The sequence below is a fragment of the Bidens hawaiensis genome, unplaced genomic scaffold (assembly GCF_021521415.1).
Source record: "Bidens hawaiensis isolate Kalapana, Puna unplaced genomic scaffold, B.hawaiensis_p1.1 tig00029014_1, whole genome shotgun sequence".
NCBI lineage: Eukaryota > Viridiplantae > Streptophyta > Magnoliopsida > Asterales > Asteraceae > Bidens > Bidens hawaiensis.
The window spans coordinates 184,924-204,814 of record NW_027494777.1 but is presented as its reverse complement, the minus strand read 5'-3'; positions in this window follow the sequence as shown (position 1 = coordinate 204,814).

The window sequence follows — 19,891 nt, the reverse complement described above, 5'->3', positions numbered from 1 at the left end:
AAGCTCTCGGGGCTTGATGTAGACCATATAATGCCTTGTTTAATCGGTAAACACGGTCAGGATAATCAGGATCTTCAAAACCTGGAGGCTGTAAGACAAACACTTCCTCATGAAGTTCACCATTGAGAAAAGCACTTTTAACATCCATTTGATAAACTTTAATATTCTTGTGAGCAGCATATGCTAGAAAGATTCGAATCGACTCTAATCTTGCAACTGGAGCATATACTTCAGTGTAGTCAATACCCTCTTGTTGATGAAAACCTTGCACAACTAATCGTGCTTTGTTTCTCACAATTACCCCACGGTCATCTTTCTTACATTTATATACCCACTTCGTAGGAATCGCCTTCTTGACTCTAGCAGGTTTGTCGATAAGATCCTAAACACCTAAACGTGCAAATTGCTGTAATTCTTCTTGCATGGCTTCTACCCACGAAGGATCTTGAAGTGCCACACGAGGAGTCGTTGGCTCTACTTGAGATAGAAAGCAAGTGAATTTAGCAAGATTTACAATCCCAGACGAGTGTAAGTCAGCATAAGCACATAAGACATTATTTTAACTTGAAGAAGCAACTTGATGTCGTGTTTGAACTCCCACATCAAGTTCTCCAATAATGTTTTCTTGTGGATGGTAATTGTGAATCCTGAGAGTAGGATCCTCAGAAACAGCAACATTTTCAAATAAATTAGTGTAATGTTCACCCAATTCAGGTGATGAAACATCACTATCAAGTTCAATAACTTGATCTACAACAGCATTCTCATCAGATGAAGTAGAAGCATTATCATAATGAACAGGAGACTCATTGTCAGGTTTTTCAGTTGGAGCAACAATTGGTGCTTCAGCATCATTTGAACAACTTGCAAACCTTGGAATTTCTAAATGTTCTTCAAAATAAGCACGAACTAAATCTTCATCTGGATGATCAGTTGTTGGAGTAAACGAATTAAATAAACCATCGTAGTCAAACATCCAGTCGGGACCTTTTCCTTGAGAAGGAGTAGTGTACTTTTGAAAGTCCACATGGTACCATTCTTCAACACAACCGGAAGTTAAACAATCTTTTCTTAGGTGACGCATACCCCAAGAAATAACCCTCAATGGCTTTTTCATCAAACTTTCCCACATCCTTTTTCAACATAGTACTAGGACACCCAAAAGGTTCCAAGTACTTTAAATTAGGTTTACGATTATTTAACAATTCATAACTTGTCTTCTTGAAATGTTTAACAGTTAGAACACGATTGAGTGTATAACAAGCAGTATTCACCGCCTCATTCCAAAACTGGACAGGAAACTTTGAATCAGCAAGCATTGCTCTAGCAGCTTCAATCAACGTTCTATTCTTTCTTTCAGCTACACCGTTCTGTTGTGATACATATGGGGGCACTGTATTCTCGATGAATTCCTTTTTGGATACAAAAGAAATCCAATACAGTATTTTTAAATTCAGTACCATTGTCACTTCGAATTCTCCTCACTTTCAGTTTGTAAAGTGATTCGATCTTAGTGATTAGATTTTGAACAAGACCCGGTGTTTGATCTTTTGAACTCATAAACAAGACCCATGAATATCGTGAATAATCATCTGTAACTACTAGGCAGTACCAGTCTCCAGAAATACTCGCACGATTCACTGGACCAAATAAATCCACATGAAGTTGTTCAAGCGGAGTATCAATGGAATTTAATAACTTAGATGGATGCGATTTCTTCTTCTGTTTGCCCTTCTTGCAAGCAACACAGTGATCAGATAATTTAAAATTCTTTAACGACACACCCTCTACCAGATCGTTTGCCATTAAGTAATTCATCTTTCGAACATTTATGTGACCCATTCTTCGATGCCAAAGAACTGAGTCTTTCTCGGCCGCTTTCGAGACAAAACACGTTTCGATTGATGTAGATACTTTAGAATTCATATTCAAGACATAAATATCATTTGATCGCGGTGATCGCATGACAACCATGTCCTCGGGAATCACGTAACCAGGTTTCAAAATCAGACACTCTTTATTTGTAAATACTGTAGCGCATTGCTTATCGCAGATTTGCGACACACTCAATAAATTACGGTCCACTTTAACGGAACCATGAGTTTCATTCACATGAACAACTTTTCGAGGATGTACATTTGAAAACATAATATGAGTATCATCAGCATACGACACAGGTCATTTCAGAATCTCCTTTACCAAAGGAACCGACTTAGAATGGTCCTTGATAAAAGGATGAAGATTCTGATAGCTCTTCTGACTACAATTCCTCACTACATGACCATGTTGACCGCAAAGGAAACAGCTTCGCATGTCTACACGATGATGTTGAGAATTATTTGGAACAAAAGACGCAGAAGTTTGATGATTACTCACATTTTTGGTCATGCTCTTAGCAAACTCATCAGATAATTCAGATTTCTTTTTCAAGTAGAAATCTAAATTAGAACAGTTCGAAAAACTTTTCAACGTATCTGTCCCATTTGACTTCACAAAGTTAATTTTCTTAGCTTGTTGTAAAAACTGCTTTGCTTTAGTCAATGGGTCAGATGGAGCTGATGTTTTCGCTTGAGCATACAAACGTTCAAGTTCATGAATCTTGTAAGTTTCATTGTGAAACACACTCTCAATCAGTTCAGGTTTAATAATACTTATTGGAATGTCTTTCTCAGTGAACATCGTGTCCATCCCCTTTAATTTAAATACACGAGCAAATGATGGCTTAGATACATTAGGATTTATGAAACGCAACAAATCCTCATCAGAAATTTTGGGTTTTTCTGGTTTCTTAGCCTTCACTGGTTTAGCATGAACACCTTGTTTCATCTTAGTTGTGTGCGAACCATACACAGCCTCCTCAAATTCATGAGGTTCACACAGTATGTGATTAGAACTTGGAATATTCTTGTTCTTGTGTATAACTTCAGGTTCAAACACATCCTCAATGATAACTTTGTCAACATTTTCAACAAAAACTTTGTTGCTTTGAACATGAGGTTTCTGAGATGAAAATTGGGGTTTAAGACCTTTAGTAGAAACTGGTTTTGATTTTTCTGAAATCACAGGATCTTTAAGAATAACATCTTCCTCAGTCGGAGCAAAAGGATTAATTTTATAATCATTGTGAAATGGTGGAGGAATTTCAACAAAACCTATACCTTTCTTTGAATCCTTTTGTTTTATAGAAACTTCAATAATTTCATTCAACAGAAAAGAGGAATTTCGAAATTTTCCCAATTTGTTCTTTAACTCAAGAACCTCATTCTCAAGCTCGGTTATCTTTGAACGATGTTTCAAAATTTCTTGAAACTTTTGATCATTAATCGTCATTTTCACATATAACTCAACTTTGAGATCATGATTACTTGTCGACAATGCTTCAATCTTTTCACGAAATCTCATTTGAGATTCGAGAGATTGTCGATAAGTATCTTTTAGTGAAGCAATTTCTCTCACTAAATTGTCATTGTGATTCTTTAAAGATTCTAACTTAGGTTTGTTAGATTCACGTTCAGCACATACTTTAACCGATGATGTAGCAGAAATAGAATGACTAACCTCATTAATCTTAGCCATTCAAGCAAAAACAGTTTTAGGCTTGTCACAAGAATCATCAGACTCCGATCCAGAATCATTATCTGAAGACACCTCACTTCCACTAGCATCATGGAAATCTTGAGTCAACCCGAACAAAGCCAAATTAGCTTGATTATCATTACACAATAGTCGTTGTGACCAATCATTTCCATTAGCTAACATTGCTTGTGACCCAGAACTTGATGATTTTTTCTCAGCATCATTACCTCGTGGTGTTGAAGAGTTTGAATTTTGACCACGAGAACCAGTATACTCCTTTTTCGGTTTGTCACACTCTTTTGCAAAATGTCCGAATTCTTGACAATTATAACATTTCACCTTCAACTTGTCAAATCCCAACTTCTTGTTTAGGGCAGGAAGATCTTTTCTAGTTCTTTGCATGAATCTTTTCACCTTACGAACAATCATTGCCATGTTTCACTTTAAATCCATGATTTATAAGTCATCTGTATCAATCTAATCATAGTCTTTATCAGTCAAATCACTAGTGGCAATTTTGCTACTTACCAGATTTTCATAAGACGTCATGAAAGCTGATAGAAAGACAAAGTTTTGTTCAGCTTCTTTCATGTTGACATTTGGAGGTAATGAGTATTGATTTTTCGAAGACGAACTTCTTGAACCAGCAGAAATATTTGGTGATCCTGAGTTACCAGTAGTGTAAAAACATGCTCTAGGATCACTATAAATTGTTGTTTCATTTTCTCTTGCATTATGTGTCAGAAAAGCAGTGATCGGTGAAATTGTTGAACTTAGAGGCATGCTACCACCATAGAAAGTAGGATCTTGACTTTCCTTTGATGATTTTTGACAGTTGAGATCATACTCACGAGCTTCAATCTTTTGTAAAAATTCACTTGCAGTCAAGTCTTCATTGAAATAACTGTTTTCTTTTAATACCATTAGAAAAGTAGAGTACGAACTTGGTAGTGCACTCTTAATAGTATCAATCTTGTCAATCTCAGAGATTTCCAACTTCATTTTATCCATTTCTACAATCAAGTGATTGAATCTCGTTGTCATCTGTTCAACCGTTTCACCTTTGAGTAAATTAAAGTTTCTGAATTGAAATTTAAGCATCACCTTTTTGCTTTCAGCCGTGTTTCCCATACTTCTCATTCGGATATGTTGAAACAAAGAAGCACAGATTTTTATACTACCCACCTGGTGAAAGATATTTTCCGGTAAAGCCATGGTTAGAGTAGAATACGCTTTGGTCTCTATCTCTAGTGCCTCTTCTCTTCTTGTGAGTATTGAGATATAGCTTTAGGTCTGAATCCGATAGTCTCATCCCCAATCATAGGAACAATATAAACTTCATCTAAAAAATATGAGCAGTCAGGATGAACTGATCCTAGATGAGAACGAAACCTAGGTTCCCATTTGGCAAAGTCACTGAACTTCATCAATCTTGGACATTTCGAATGTGAACCTATCTCGGTATCAAGTTGCAACATTTATTGCATCAACATGTTTTGAGAAGCTAATGCATACATACCGGTCATTTTTGACAAGTTTCAAAAATTCAAGGGTGTAACTAATCAATTAACAAATAATGTTAACGAATAGTGAATGTAACGAACTGTAAACAGTTGTAGCGAACTGTGAACAGTAAATTAACGAATCAAATATTAACGAAGCTAAGATTGATCAGATAGCGAATCAAGATTGAACTTAACGAATCAAACCAACGAATCAGAAAGTCAACGAATCAGATTCAATAATAAGTCAAATTAACGAATTGACTAACGAATCAGCTAGCGAATTAATAAGAGGAATTTTGACGAATTAGAAAGCTTTCAGTAACGAATCGCTAAGAAAGACTTAGCGAAATAGATAACGGACCAGCTACAATTGATAACGAATCAACTATAGCGAATCAGGTTGTTACAACGGTTTGTAACAACAGTATATTAGTAGTTGAATAAGATTAAGTATGAAGATCGAGAGAGAGTTTGGACAACGTGTCGTTAATTAACTCTCCAAACTTAAATTACTTGTGAACAGAGTTCACTATAAATAGAAGATAGGTCCAGTTCGCTAACATTCCCTAGCGAACTAGACACTACTTCGTTACATATATAACTTAACGAAACACCCCCTGATTCGTTAACATCCCCTAACGAATCAGGAGGGAATAAACTTAAGTCTTAGTTCGCTAAACAACCTTAGCGAACTAGACATTACATATAACGAACTAAACAGATAAATATTTGTTAAATATACATAGTATAATATGTTAATGATAACATTTAAAGTTATTGTACTTTCAATATTTAACAAACACGGTTTGTTGTTGATTTTCGGATTTCACCAAGTGTGTTGTGAAATATATTTTAACAATGTATAGTAGTACAATATGCAAATATTTATTTTTATAAAAGTATATAGATATAATATAAAAAGAGTTTAAAGAAAAGTGAATAATTTAATTATATTATAGATATAATATAAATAGAGTGTAAAAGGAAAGTGAATATTTATTGATCTATGAAATATATTAGTTTTGGAGGGAAAAAATGGTGAAGATTAACCACTAACTTACACGTGTATACAATTATTTTATTTTATTAGAATAGGTAGATTAGTAGTTGTTTGCATACAACTAATTAAGTTTTATTGTTCAATTGCTACTAGATTAATCATACATTCCCATTGAATTAACTTGAATAATAGTGTTTTATCAAACCCGAAACGCCATCTCCACTTTGGTGGGATGGTAAAGGCTTAGGCCTTTGGGTGAGAGGTCCAGGGTTCGATCCCTGGCAATGGCGGTTTATTGTAAATAGTAGGAGGCAAGCTTAAACATTCAAAAAAGAAAAAAAAAACGTGGAATGATTACTTTTGTTTTGTGATTTGATTACAATCGATAAGCTAATTATTAATTTATATTTAATATATGTTATTATTAAATTTAAAGGTTATTATTGAGTTTGTTATAAACGTAACTAGTATGTTATCTATGTGCGTCGCGCGGGAACTCGGCAACATATGCTCAAATTTTTAAACGCGGATATACAAACACCTCATAGAGACTATCGGTTCGACACAACAAAGAAAAAGTATATCAAAATACCAAAAGAACTTGATTGGTCTTGGTTGTACTGGCACTTGGTTCTTAGTAATAGCTTACGATAAAAAATATAAAAAATCAGAAAGAAACACACTCTATTGCGAATACAACCTTTTGTTTTTAGTAGAACTTATATACTTTATTGCGAATACGCCTTTGTTTTAACAACATGACGTAAATAAAAATAAACACGTCGTAACGGCATACTAAACAATTTAAAAAATATGCCATATGTTACCATTATAAAAGAATCAATAACTTAAACATATAAATAATAACAAAAAGAAAACAAATGTTACGTCACAATTGAAATCATGAAAATTTTTGAGGGGTTAAATTGCAAAGTAAGCAAAAGTTTAGTAGAGAAAATGTTAAGATGTTTATTTTTTAAGAGGTAAAATGTCTACAGTTTGCGAAACACATCTGCATCCATCTGTAGCAGAAGAAGTGGATCAAACCTCTGCAGTTTGCAAAAAGAAGACTGTTTGTTTTTAAACGTCGGCAGATTGCTAAAATAAACTATCAAAAATTAAAACGTACACACAAAGATTAAACTATTATTTAGCTATCATAAATTCATAATAAGATTAGAACTTGACATGTGGAATTGACAAAATCCCTAATTAGAATGGATAAAGTTTGGGTTTTTTTTCAAGAAAATATGAACATCAGCCATTTTTTTTTTTAGAACAGCGGCTTTTATATACTAATTCTAACAAGTAGCTAGATCCAATAATTCAGCCAAAATACAAGATAATATTACAGCAAAGACTAAACTATAACTCACCCACTACCAAACCCAACTAATATCAAAATCACACCAGTTACTCCACTCCACAATTAGCAAGTTTGCACGATGTTTAATCCAATAAAATGTGAGCGAAGAGCAATCGGTTTGCAGCCATATATAGTATGTAAATAACAATATTGAGGGGGGGGGGGGTGTAGAAAGAAAGAGATGCATTAGTAATGAACCAATCGGAAAGTGGTGGTCATGCTTATCAAACCTGGATGCGGCAGGGGGTGGTGGCGGAGGCATAGTGGCAGTCGACGGAGGCGGGGGTGGCGGCAGCAGTGGTGTGACGGTGGAGGAGAGGGGTGGAGGAGAGGGTGTTTGGAGTTGGTAGAGTTTGAGGACATAAATCAGAGAGGAAGATGAGATGGGAAGATTCTGAAGATGTTAGAAGTAGTTGGTCCAAATCTGTATCAGGAAGAGGGCGCACATACCTTTTTTAATGAAAGATATTTCAAAAAACAAACGCACTGCAGACTTAAACGTCTGCGCGGTGAAGACAAAAGTGGTCATGAAGACCTTTTATGAAAAAACAAACACCCCCTAAGTCTCAATTTAAAACAATTTAAAACTTTATGAGGCCAATTTTAAACAATTTAAAAGTCAAGAGATTAAAATTTAAAAGTTGATACTATAATGTAGCAAATCCTTTTGCTTTATATAGTATAGTATAATATAATATTTATATATAAAAAACTAATTATATATGTTCTTTGTTTCTAGTTCAAGGTTAATTTTACTTTTTGTTTTATATAATCATAAGTTTATTTAAAATGGAAAAAACCTATTTTGTTTCACAAGGGGTTTTACTAAATTATTTGTGTTTTATAAGATTTAAGACTATCACTTGAAAATTTAAGGGACGAGGAGGGGTACCAACCCCCTGCTTTTTTTTTCTAGAAGTATGAATATAGCTCATTTACGTTAAATAATGTTATGGTTTAATGTTTTTTTCCCCTGATTTGAATGTTCAAGTTCGCTTCCTATTGTGTCGTTAACAACTTTGTTTTTATAGGTTGCTGTTCTCAAAGATTTCTAAGTATTTTCTGAACTGGATTTTACCTTCCATTCAGGAACTACTCTTTTCTTTCCTAATTGCTTTAATTTGTTTAGCAACTTTCCGTTCTAATTTCATCTGGCATAATATCTACAAATGTGTTATATTAGACAAACGTACGCGTGATATAAAGTTTTTAAACTCAGATCGATAACAAGTAGCAGTTTTCAACTTGTAATTGTAACTGGTTTACAAGTGGGGTGATTTCGCATCAGGGAAGACTCTTAAAAGTCTACTTCCACACTACACAACAAGGGAAGACTCTTAAAAGTCTACTTCCACACTATAGAAAAGGACCAGAGTAAATGCCTTAAACAAGCAGCTCCTCTTGTCCATTTCTCTTCCCTATCACTCTTCTCAAATATCTTCCCAAATGGAGGGCTCTCCAAACGCTCTTTTGAGTGCTTCAGCACGAGTACATGACTTTGAGTACCTTTATGCATCAAATACTAACGTATCAAACTTTGTTTCAGTGAAACTTTCAGGCAAGAGCCAGTATGTTCTTTGGAAATCACAAATGCTTTGCCTGTTGGACAGTCACAATATGTGTGGCATTGTGGATTCTTCATTTGGTGAGCCAAGAGATTCTAGCACTGACACTACGAGGCAATACAACAGTCTTGTTAAAGGTTGGATTTTCGGTTCTGTTAGTGAAGATATACTCGTAGATGTCTTCAACCTCGGCTCGGCCAAAGCTGTTTGGGAAAAGCTGAAATCCATGTTTGATCCAACAGTGTGTTTGCGGGAAGGTACATCTTTTTAATCCATCTAAAACTACAACACATCATCAACTTGAAGTTTCTACGTTTGTTCTACTTCCTAGTGTAAAAGGGAGACATGTGGGTTTTCTTTGGGATGAGATTTTTTTAAACCTGAAAACTTTGGCTTGTATGTTAAGGAAAAATTAAAACTTAAAGGTATTCGTTTATGATTAAGTAACAATCGTATAAGTCAAAGTAGAACAGGTTTGTAGGGTTGTTGCTTAATTGTTGACTCGGAGTTGGTGATCCACAAGCTGAACAAACGGATTTTGACTAACGTTTTGAAACCCGGACCAACCGGGACCGCTACATAAACCTGTCCGGTTTGTGGTAGTTAGCCCGTTTTCTAAAAAAACGTAGCCAATTTTTATGGTTTGCGGTTGGACCGAATCCGGGCTTGATCGTTCTTTCTCATTTTTGATTCTTTGTTTTTTTCTTGCTTGCTTCTGAATCTTGCTCCTTGCTTTCCGGCTTTCTTGATTGTTTCTTGCTACCTTTCTTGCTTTGATTCTTGAGGTTTCTTGGTTCGTTCTTGTTATCAAACTTGATTTTTGTACTTGTGGTTGTTAATATCCTTCTTTCTATTTATCATCCTCATCTTTCTTTGAATCTTTTTATTCTTTATCTACATGTTGACATAAATTTTATTTAAAACTGCGCGGGGTCAAATTTTGTTGAACATTTCGATATTAATTTGACATGACTCGGTTTGAGTAAAGCTTATGTCGGTCCGTAGATATAAAAAATAAGCACATTTCAACGATATATTTGAAATTATATTAAAGTTTATATATTAAAAGTTATAAAAGAAAAACAAAATATAACTAAAATTAGTTATAATAATTTAATATTAAAATAAACAAACAAGAGGGTAAACATGTTTTTGACCATGTGTTAGGAAGTCTAACACATAATTGACCATGTATTTGGAGGTCTAAGACATCGTTGACCATGTGTTATAAAGTTTAATACGTCTTTGACAATGTATTTGCAAATATGTTTAGGAGACATTTTTAGAATCTTAAAGTTTGAAAGACAAAAATGAAATCTCATCAAAAAAAAAAAAACATTTTGAGAAACTTCCCTTTTTCAAACACTATTTTAGCCTTTTTTTTTCTCAAGTTTTGAGCATTTGTTATGTTTGCAAGATGGATAACAAGTACCTTTTATAATTGTCCTAACAGAAAGTGCTCACTTATTATTTTGTTAAAATTAACTAAGTTTAGTTAATAGTGAATCTAATTATTGAATTAGAAATCACATTTTCATTTTTCACAACAGTTACAACAACTTTAATCGTTCAACTAACAAAAGTTGCAATGTTGCCCTAGCCAAAGTTTCTAGAGGAGAACCGGGTTGAGAATAAGTATAATAGGAGCAAAATATGATTATACAACCTGGCCGAGGTTGTTTATCTGGTGTCGGTGTGTGCAAGTTGTAGTTTTAATCACTCTCATAAAAACTTACAAGGGACGTTATGTAAATGAGTCAAACCATTTTACTGTCACACATCAACCTAACGGTGGAACATATCGGTGCGCGATAATATTTGTATCATAGCTCAAAAACACTAAAATAATAATAACTGCCAATATATAAATTTATTCATTCATAAACAATTGTACACAAAAAATATTCGAAGAACAATACAACATTCTTTCTATTTTATTTACTAGTCTAAAGTGTCTAAATCTAGAGTCTCCACTTCAATTCTTACAGCCTGCGTTATGCGTGAAAATAATTTGTCAACAACATAATTCACAGTTTGGTGTAATAACAATAATAATAATATTGAAAAATAAAACAATTCCCTGCATTAGTGAATAGCATCAATTAACATAAACAAATAGATGTGTCTTTTCAATATGCCACTAGATTCGGTCGAACGACATGTGATAAATAAAATGAAGACAATATAAAATAAAAAATAATTCATCATTTTTATTAATGATGAGGATCTAAATAACTGAAAACGATTTGAACAGACTGGGTTTTAAGTTTCGAAAATTGGCGGATGTCACATTTACGTTGTAAATGTGTATGTCTGTAAAGTCTAGGGTCTTGAGTATCCATACTAGGTGGCTAGCAAGATGATGGGCGATGGAAACTTGCAACCTTGAACGAACATAGATGTTCGTTGTGTATATATATGGGTCGATTCGAATGAAGTGCCTTGGTGTGGAAGGTAAGTAACTTAGCGAGCAAGACACAAGTTATATATGGATCCTAATACTTTTTAATACTTCCTAATACATGTTGATTTAGGTTGTTAAATTTATTTTAATTAATTGACCTATTGTTTAGGAATCCTAGTTAGACTCAAACGTGTTTAGGTTTGGTCTTTGTAAACCATGTAGGATTTTATTATTGTTATTGAATTTTGTGAATTTTATCAGTAAAGGTGTTTGGGTGTATTACCCAAATACGAGTTTGGTTCATGTTATGTTCAATACTTAGGGGGTGTTTGGGATTCCTTATTTTTCCTCCTTATAACTTTTCATTAAGTTAATATGTTACAACAATGTAACTTATGGAACTTTTCCTCTCACAATATAAAAATCTCAAACACCTAATTGCTTTTCATAAGGTTTATAAGTTATAAGTTAGTGAAAATAAGCAATCCTAAACACCCCCTTAGAGCCTAAGACGGGACGGAGGTAAAACCGATGTTGAAGATTGCGAACAATGGTCAGACATCAACACATCAAAGACTTCATAATTACTGTCCGAACTCTATTCAGCCGTGACCAAAGGGCTGGATATCAACGACCATGAAAACCGAAACCGCCGACAAATCCGCTGCCGAAAGAAGAACCTGCCGTGAATGTTAGTCACTGACGCCGTCGTCGTTATATGAAGTCGAGACCAAGCTACCGGAGGGAGAGAGCGCAACAGGCGACCAAGAACAGGGCGATTGCCAGTCTTTTTATGTCACAGCTTATCGTCGGATTATACTTTGCGATTGAACATGAAAGTCTCTGTTTGTTGCTTGGATGAAACAAAGTTGGGGTTCTTTTTGGGACTTTCTTTGCAAGTTAATAACTAAAAAGGTTCACGTGGATGTCCAATCTGCCTACAATAGGGTGAGGTGGTTCAATACGCGACGTATTTGATGAACCGCTCTCTTACACGAAACTTGGTAGGAAAAACTCCATACGGGATGTTCAAGAAAATGAAACTCGAACATCTTTGCATATTCGGGTGTGTCGCTTATGCTAAAATTGAAGCTAACCACTTAAAAAAAAGATGAAAGATTCAAATGTTTCGTCTATCTTGGGACCGAACCGGGAACCAAAGCGTATATGTTATACGACCCATGAAACCGGAAAACTATCGTGAGTTGAGACAATAATTTTAACGAAAAATGGGGTTGAATTGGGATAAAACAACTGATATCCTGAGTGATAGAGAATTGGGTCGTTCGCGATCACACGAGGCAATATAATAGATGCTGGGTTTGGACAAGTGACATCGAAACCACCCGATACAAACTGCAGCAACAATAACGGGCCTGAAGAAAACATTAGTCTTGGGCCAAATTCAGCAAACTGCAGCAATAGAGACGAGTTTGGCAGAAACTGCAGCAATAGCGATGACAAGACTCTTGTAATAAGATGAACGGAAATAAAGAACACGATATTTGGCTAACACCCAAACTTTATTGATCAAGAAATCTAACTCAAAAACTTGATATCAATTATCTCATACCCTAAACACGTTATATATAGACTGACCTAAACACGTTAGAATATATTTAGAATACAATAAAATAAACATGATGATTATTTCCATCTAAACCTAAATTAGATTTTTCCATAAAATAACTATCCATAAATAACCCGATTACATGCATGCCAAGATAACCGGTTTCTTGTATCCTAAGCCATAAGTCGACTCGGTAATTCCCAACAATAGCCATAAGTCGACTTGGTAATTCCCAACAAAGACTGTTGTAAACAACAACGTTTTAATCGCTAACAACAGTAAAACTATTGCAAACAGCAGCATCGACAACGAAGGTGTCGCTAACAACAAAATCGTTGTGCAAACAGAAGTATTGTAGCCGTGAATGATGTTATGCAAATCCCGGTTAAATGCTTAACACGCTCTTCGTTCCCACATGTAAAATTTGGTGGTTACGAGTAAAATTCCAATGAAGAACTCAAAGACCTACTATTGTTATCAAATGATAAGTCGGGTAGTTTTAATGTAGCAAAACTAGAGTGGATGAAAGCGATGCAGTACAATATCGTTTCAATCATGATAAACAAAACCTGGAGTTTAAAGGAGTTACCAAAATACATTAAACCAATCAGTTTAAAACGGGTAGCTATAGTGAATCGGAATGTTTACAAGTCTATAAATAAACAAAAGGCGTGGCTTGTGGTGAAAGGATATGTGCAACAACCCGGGATTGACTTTGACGAAGTGTTCACCACTTTAGATGAAATTGAGAAGATACCGCTTTCAATTGCTCTTTTTCGGATTAAATTCAAGGACATGTGACTTGCGATATTTGCTAAAGATGGAAGACCCACCATGTATGATTTAGAAATTGTGGGGAGGGGTGAATGTTGACAATTTCAAATTAAGTGCCATTGTGTCCAAGGAAAATAACTTGGCGAGCAAGGCATAAGTTATATATGGATCATTATACATCCTAATACATGTCTGTATAGTTTGTTAGGTTTATTTTAATTAATTGACCTATTGTTTTGGAATCCTAGTTAGACTCAAACATGTTTAGGTTTGGTCTATATAACCGTGTAAGACTTCATTAAATTGAGTTTTTTGAAGTTTCTTAAAAAGGTGCTCGGGTATTTAGTCAAATATGAGTTTGATTCATGATCTGTTCAAAATACCTGCATCTTTAGATATTTATGGTCAAATCACCCAAACACTTTGTAATAGTCAGTTAGGTATTAAGGGTATGTTTGGTGTGGGGCAATGGAATGAGTGTTGGAATGGAATGAGCGACAGAATGGCATGGATGAGGTAATGGAATGGCTCATTACCATTCCATTGACGTGTTTGGTTACCTTGTGGGAATTACGTGATTTTTTTTGGTAAGCTAGAAAAATATGAAATAAAATAAAAATGGTAGTGAGTAGCAGTGGGATGGTGGTGGTGGGCAACGAGCATTATTGGTGGTGGTGGGTGGTGGGTGGCGGTGGCGATGGCAGGGAGCGATTGTTTGTGGTAGTAGGTGGTGGTGGTGTCAGTGGTAAGCGGCGGGTGGCGGACGGTGGTGATGATGGTCGAGAGCGATGGTTGGTGGAGGAGGTGGTAAGCGACAATGGTAGGTGGTTGTGACGGGTTGGTGGTGGCGGTGGTAGACGGTGATGGTAGGTGGTGGTGGCAACGGAGTTGGGTGGTGGCAGTGGCGGTGATAAGTGGCCGGTGGTGGTGATGATGGCCGAGAGCGATGGTTGGTGGTGGCGGTGGTGGGCGGCAATGGTAGTGGTGGTAGGTGGTTGGTGGTGGCGGTAGCAGCCGACGATGGTATGTGGTGGTGGGTGGGTGGTGGCGATTGCAATAGTAAGCGGCGGATGGCGGGCGGTAGTGATGATGGCTGGGAGCGATGGTTGGTGGTAGCGGTGGTAGGCGGCAATGGTAGGTGGTGGTGGTGGGTGGTGGCGGGCGGTGGAGGCGGTGGTGGTGGTGGTGGTGGTAAGAGGGAAATGGGTAGTAGTGGGAGGGTGGTGGAGGTGATATTATGTGAAAGAGAGATGCAATGAAAAAAAACAAGGGGGGTGGATGGAATGAATATGAGGTGTTTTAAAGGGAATAGAATGGACATGGTAATGGGTGATTCCATCCCATTGACCAACCAAACATATTTTTTTTCATTCAATCATAATGGTCCATTCCATTCCGCCTCTCATTCATGCATACCAAACGCTACCTAAGTCTATTTACTCAGATTTATTTTTCATCTTAATTCCATCTAGATTAACCATGCAATAACATTAATCTCTCTCTGCCAAGTGTTGTCCGTGCACATGGTGAAGAACTGGGCGAGGCAGTAGGCGAGGTTGCAGTCAACCTCATCAACAATGTTATAAAGGAAGAATAGGTCCTGCATACTCACATCTCCCGTGTTATCTTTTCTTGACCCCCTAAGTGTGGGCTAGGCATAGGTGGAGTAAGCGTAAAGTGGGCCAGGGAAGTTGGATCTCTTCTAGACTCAAGGGATATAAGCTCTACATAAATCTTGTCCTCGAATTTGTTTGCCACCACCGAACTGGAAAAATCGATGTGATTGTAGGTGAAGAGGGGTGTGGTTATGTCTCGATGTCCGTAAAGTTTGAATTGTATCCCAAACTCTACAAGTGTCATGTTGTACTAGTATTGGACCATCTTGAACCCTATGCAGGCGGCAATGACAGTTTCCTCCTCTATGGTAGGGGGCATGAAGCTGAATGAGGCTAGAAACTTGAGGATGAGCTCCCAGAAGGTACGCGTTGTGGGCCACTCGGGACAATCTACCCCATTGAGGAGATTTTGTGCGGTGAACGGCTGGATAGGCTAATCTCCTCCAGAGAGTCAAAGTCCAGAGTGCGGCGTTTCCCAAACTTTCCCCGCCTAATAGTTTGATCTTGTCATGTGCGCTATCCTCGTAAACGTTGAGAGGATAGATTAGCCACGGATGCATGTCCAAAGGTGCGTTAAGAGGTGGTGGATGAAGTACACACTTTGGTAGTGGAAGTCGAGGAGAAGGTGGTGCATACTGGATAGACTAAGATGATGATGGTTTCCGGGAGCTGGTGTGCTATGATGAGCCAAGTGATGGTGATCAGGAAGCAACTCTCTTCCAAGATGTAGAAGCCATGATCCTGTTAACACATTCAAAGTTAGAAATAGTAATCCATGTAATCATTACATAATTAAACAACAAATGCCAAGCTCCTGTGTGATGTACTTGACCGGTTAGCCAAAGTTGATTAGGTAACTGTGTTTACTTGACCAGTCGTGCTTAGTTGTTGATGGTCATGTTTGATCATTTGACATAGGTTGACCCCTTTGACTTGCTGAACTTCCTAGGCACGGCCTTGCCTTCATAGGAATTGTCGTGCCTGTCACCTGCAACAAGTCAGATGCTATTTGAAACTTACCAGCTTTCTGACAAAATCTGTTGCAAAAAATCTTGAAATTTTTCACCACATTTTGAAATCAAGGTTTTGTTTAGGAAATAGGTTAAGCCCTAGATATCGTAAAAATGTGGTAAAACTAACAGATGGTGTCCTAAAAGCATAAAAAAAGTTGTTAAAACAAGATTATACATACCTTAATTAAAGAATGAAAAACGAAATAGGTCGATTTGGGGCCGATTTAAGGGTTTGGTAGTGGTTTTCGGGTTTTTCTTTGCTAGAGAAGTTTAATACCCCTTTTCCCGGACTGTTAAGTATGGCCGTGCTTAGGTAGGCACGACAACGTTTGAGGGCGACTATATAAAACAACTTTTTTCAGATAGTTCCACCACCAAGTCCTCTAGTCCATAAGTTAGAGAACTTACTTTTCTTTTGGTATGATAAACCAAATTATAACAAAAACACAATAAAAAAACTTTTGGTACATGTTTAGATTCCCAACGGACCTAAACTTTTGGTATTTGGCTACGCCGACGTTGTCTTCTCTCGTGATCAATGAGCACATCGTCCAGAGAAGAGGAATATGAAGGTTCTCATTGGCTAAGCATTTCTTGAGGTTAGACTCGTCAAATGTAGTTGAGCGTTGCTGAGCTCTTGAGGTAGCTTAAGCTTGCAAGCCACATTTCGAATTATTTCAAGAACTTTGAATGGAGCTACTTAGCGAGGTACTAGCTTCCCATTCTTCCCAAATTGAACTAATCCTTTCCAAATGGATACCTTAAGTAGTACTTGATTACTTACATTGAATTCTAGGGGGTTGTCATTTATCAGCATAGCTCTTTTAACGACTTCTAGAGGTGATCAAATTGTTACAAATTTGTTTGATTTTGTCATTAGTATATTGAACAAACTCAGGACTGACTTCACCAATCTCTTTCCCGCAAAAAAGTGAGCGACATGTATGGCCATAGAATGCCTCGAAAGGTACTATATTGATGCTTCAATGATAACAACTATTATATGATAACTCAACCAAAGGTAAATGAGTATCTGAATTGCCACCAAACTCGATGACAAAATACCTATGAATATCCTCAAGTGTTTGAATGTTTCCTTAGGATTGACCATTGGTTTAAGGATGATATGAAGTGCTAAGATCTAGACGAGTACCTAAAGTTGATTAACGTGATTCCCAAAAATGAGATGTTAAACGAAAATCACAGTCAGAGTTAATGCTCAAAGGCATACCATGTAGGCACACTATTTATTTGATATATATTTGAGCCAACTGCTTCACATGATAGTTTTCACAAATCGGTAGGAAATGAGCCAATTTGAACAAACGGTCAACAATTACCCTAATGCTGTCATGTTCACTAGATGTAGTTGGGAGTTTGGCGAATATGGCAGCAAATATCGCATTCATAGTCACTAAGTAGTTCGGCTGACGTCGTTGTCTCATGTTAAGCTCTTTTTGATCAAAAATGTGTTGAAAGCTCTAATGTTCATTGAAAACCACGCACTTGGTACTATATAGATAATGCCTCCATGTTTTCAAAGCAAAAACAACTGTACTGAACTCAAGATCATGCGTCGTGTAGTTCTTCTATGGACTTTTGAGTTATCTTAATGGATAAGCAAGGAACAGAGGGTGTGGTGGTAAAGGTAGATATTGTCTTCTTCTTCGATTATGTTGTTTCCATCGGATATGATGGTAGGCGAGGGGCTATAGCCGGCGTGAGGGTTATGGTCGGAGATTCCGAGATGGTGGGGAGAAAGTGTGTACTCTTTGGAAATTTTATTTTTATAATTAAAATAAAAAAAACTTGTTTTGGTAAATCATTCAATATAATCTATATTGGTCAATAGTTTTTCACCACCACCTATTTTGGTAAAAAAAAATTCCTAAATCTCTTGTTATTAACTCCAAACTATCGATGTTTAACTCAAGAAGAAACATGCAATATTGAAAAGAATAAAGTGGAACAAAACAGATAACTAGACTTCAACCACTAACACCACAATTTACAAAAGAACAAAACCCTAAAATAGATGAACATGAAGACTCAGGTTTCAAGAAACAGATGAGCCAAAATGAGGTCAGAGATCATGTTACAGACTGAAACCATTACAAGGTATGAGACTTGTTCCACATCGGTTGTATAGGCAACTGATGTGAGGTTTATAAGCCAAATGGGTTCTCTTACCTATCAGACTAGTTTATGGGTTGAGTTATTCTGTTTGGCTTGTAACAATGGTATCAGAGCCAACCTCGGAGTGGTTGCTGGAGGAAGCCAGCCGTGACTGACATGGCCTGACCAACGAGGACTCAGAGTGGTGGCCTAGAGTGAGCTAACCGTGACCAACGTGGTCGTGACCAACGAGGACATGACCAACGATGACTTGGAGTGGTGGCCTGGAGTGAGCCAGCCGTGACCAACGAGGACGTTGGCCCTTAAGGAGGGTGCATTGTTACGGACTAAAACCATTGCAAGGAATGTTACAAGCCAAACAGAAGAACTTAACCCAAAAGAATAGTCTGATAAGTGAGGGAACCCATTTGGCTTATAAACCCCACGTCAGTTACCCATGCAACCGATGTGGGACAAGTCCCATACCTTGCAGAGGTTTCAGTCCGTAACAATGCACCCTCCATAAGGGCCAACATCTACGTTAGTCAGGCTGGCTCACTCCAGGCCACCACTACGAGTCCTCGTTGGTCACGACCACGCTGGTCATGACTGGCTTCCTCCAGGCCACCACTCCGAGGTTGGCTCTGAAACAAATGTTACAAGCCAAACAGAAGAACTCAACCCAAAAGACTAGTCTGATAGATGAGGGAACTCATTCGGCTTATAAACCCCACATCAGTTGCCCATACAACCGATGTGATACAAGTCCCATACCTTGCAATGGTTTCAGTCCGTAACAATGCACCCTCCTTAAGGGCCAACATCCTTGTTGGTCACGGACACGTTGGTCACGGCTGGCTCACTCAAGGCAACCACTCTGTGGGCCACTACTCCAAGTCCTCGTTGGTCACAGCCACGTTGGTCACGACTGGCTTCCTCCAGGCCACCACTCCAAGGTTCGCTCTGATACCAAAGTTACAAGCCAAACAGAAGAACTCAACCCAGAAGACTAGTTTGATAGGTGAGGGAACCCATTTGGCTTATAAACTCCACATTAGTTGCCCATACAACCGATGTGGGACAAATCGCATACCTTGCAGAGGTTTCAGTCAGTAACAGATCATGGTTGGCATCTTCTCTTCGTCTCTTCCTCTCTTTTCTTTTTGATCAATTTCCAAGCTCACGGTTAGTCTAAGTCTAGCCTACGAGTGCAGCACCTGTTTGCAAGTCCATCAACAACTCTATGAGGACTCCTTTCAACACTTTAACACGCCTTACGTTTTAGCCCAAATTGATTTCGGTCCAATCCAACATACAAAATAAACACAAATATATTAGAACTAATGTTATTATTAACAACTATATGTTTGAAACAATTAGAACTAAT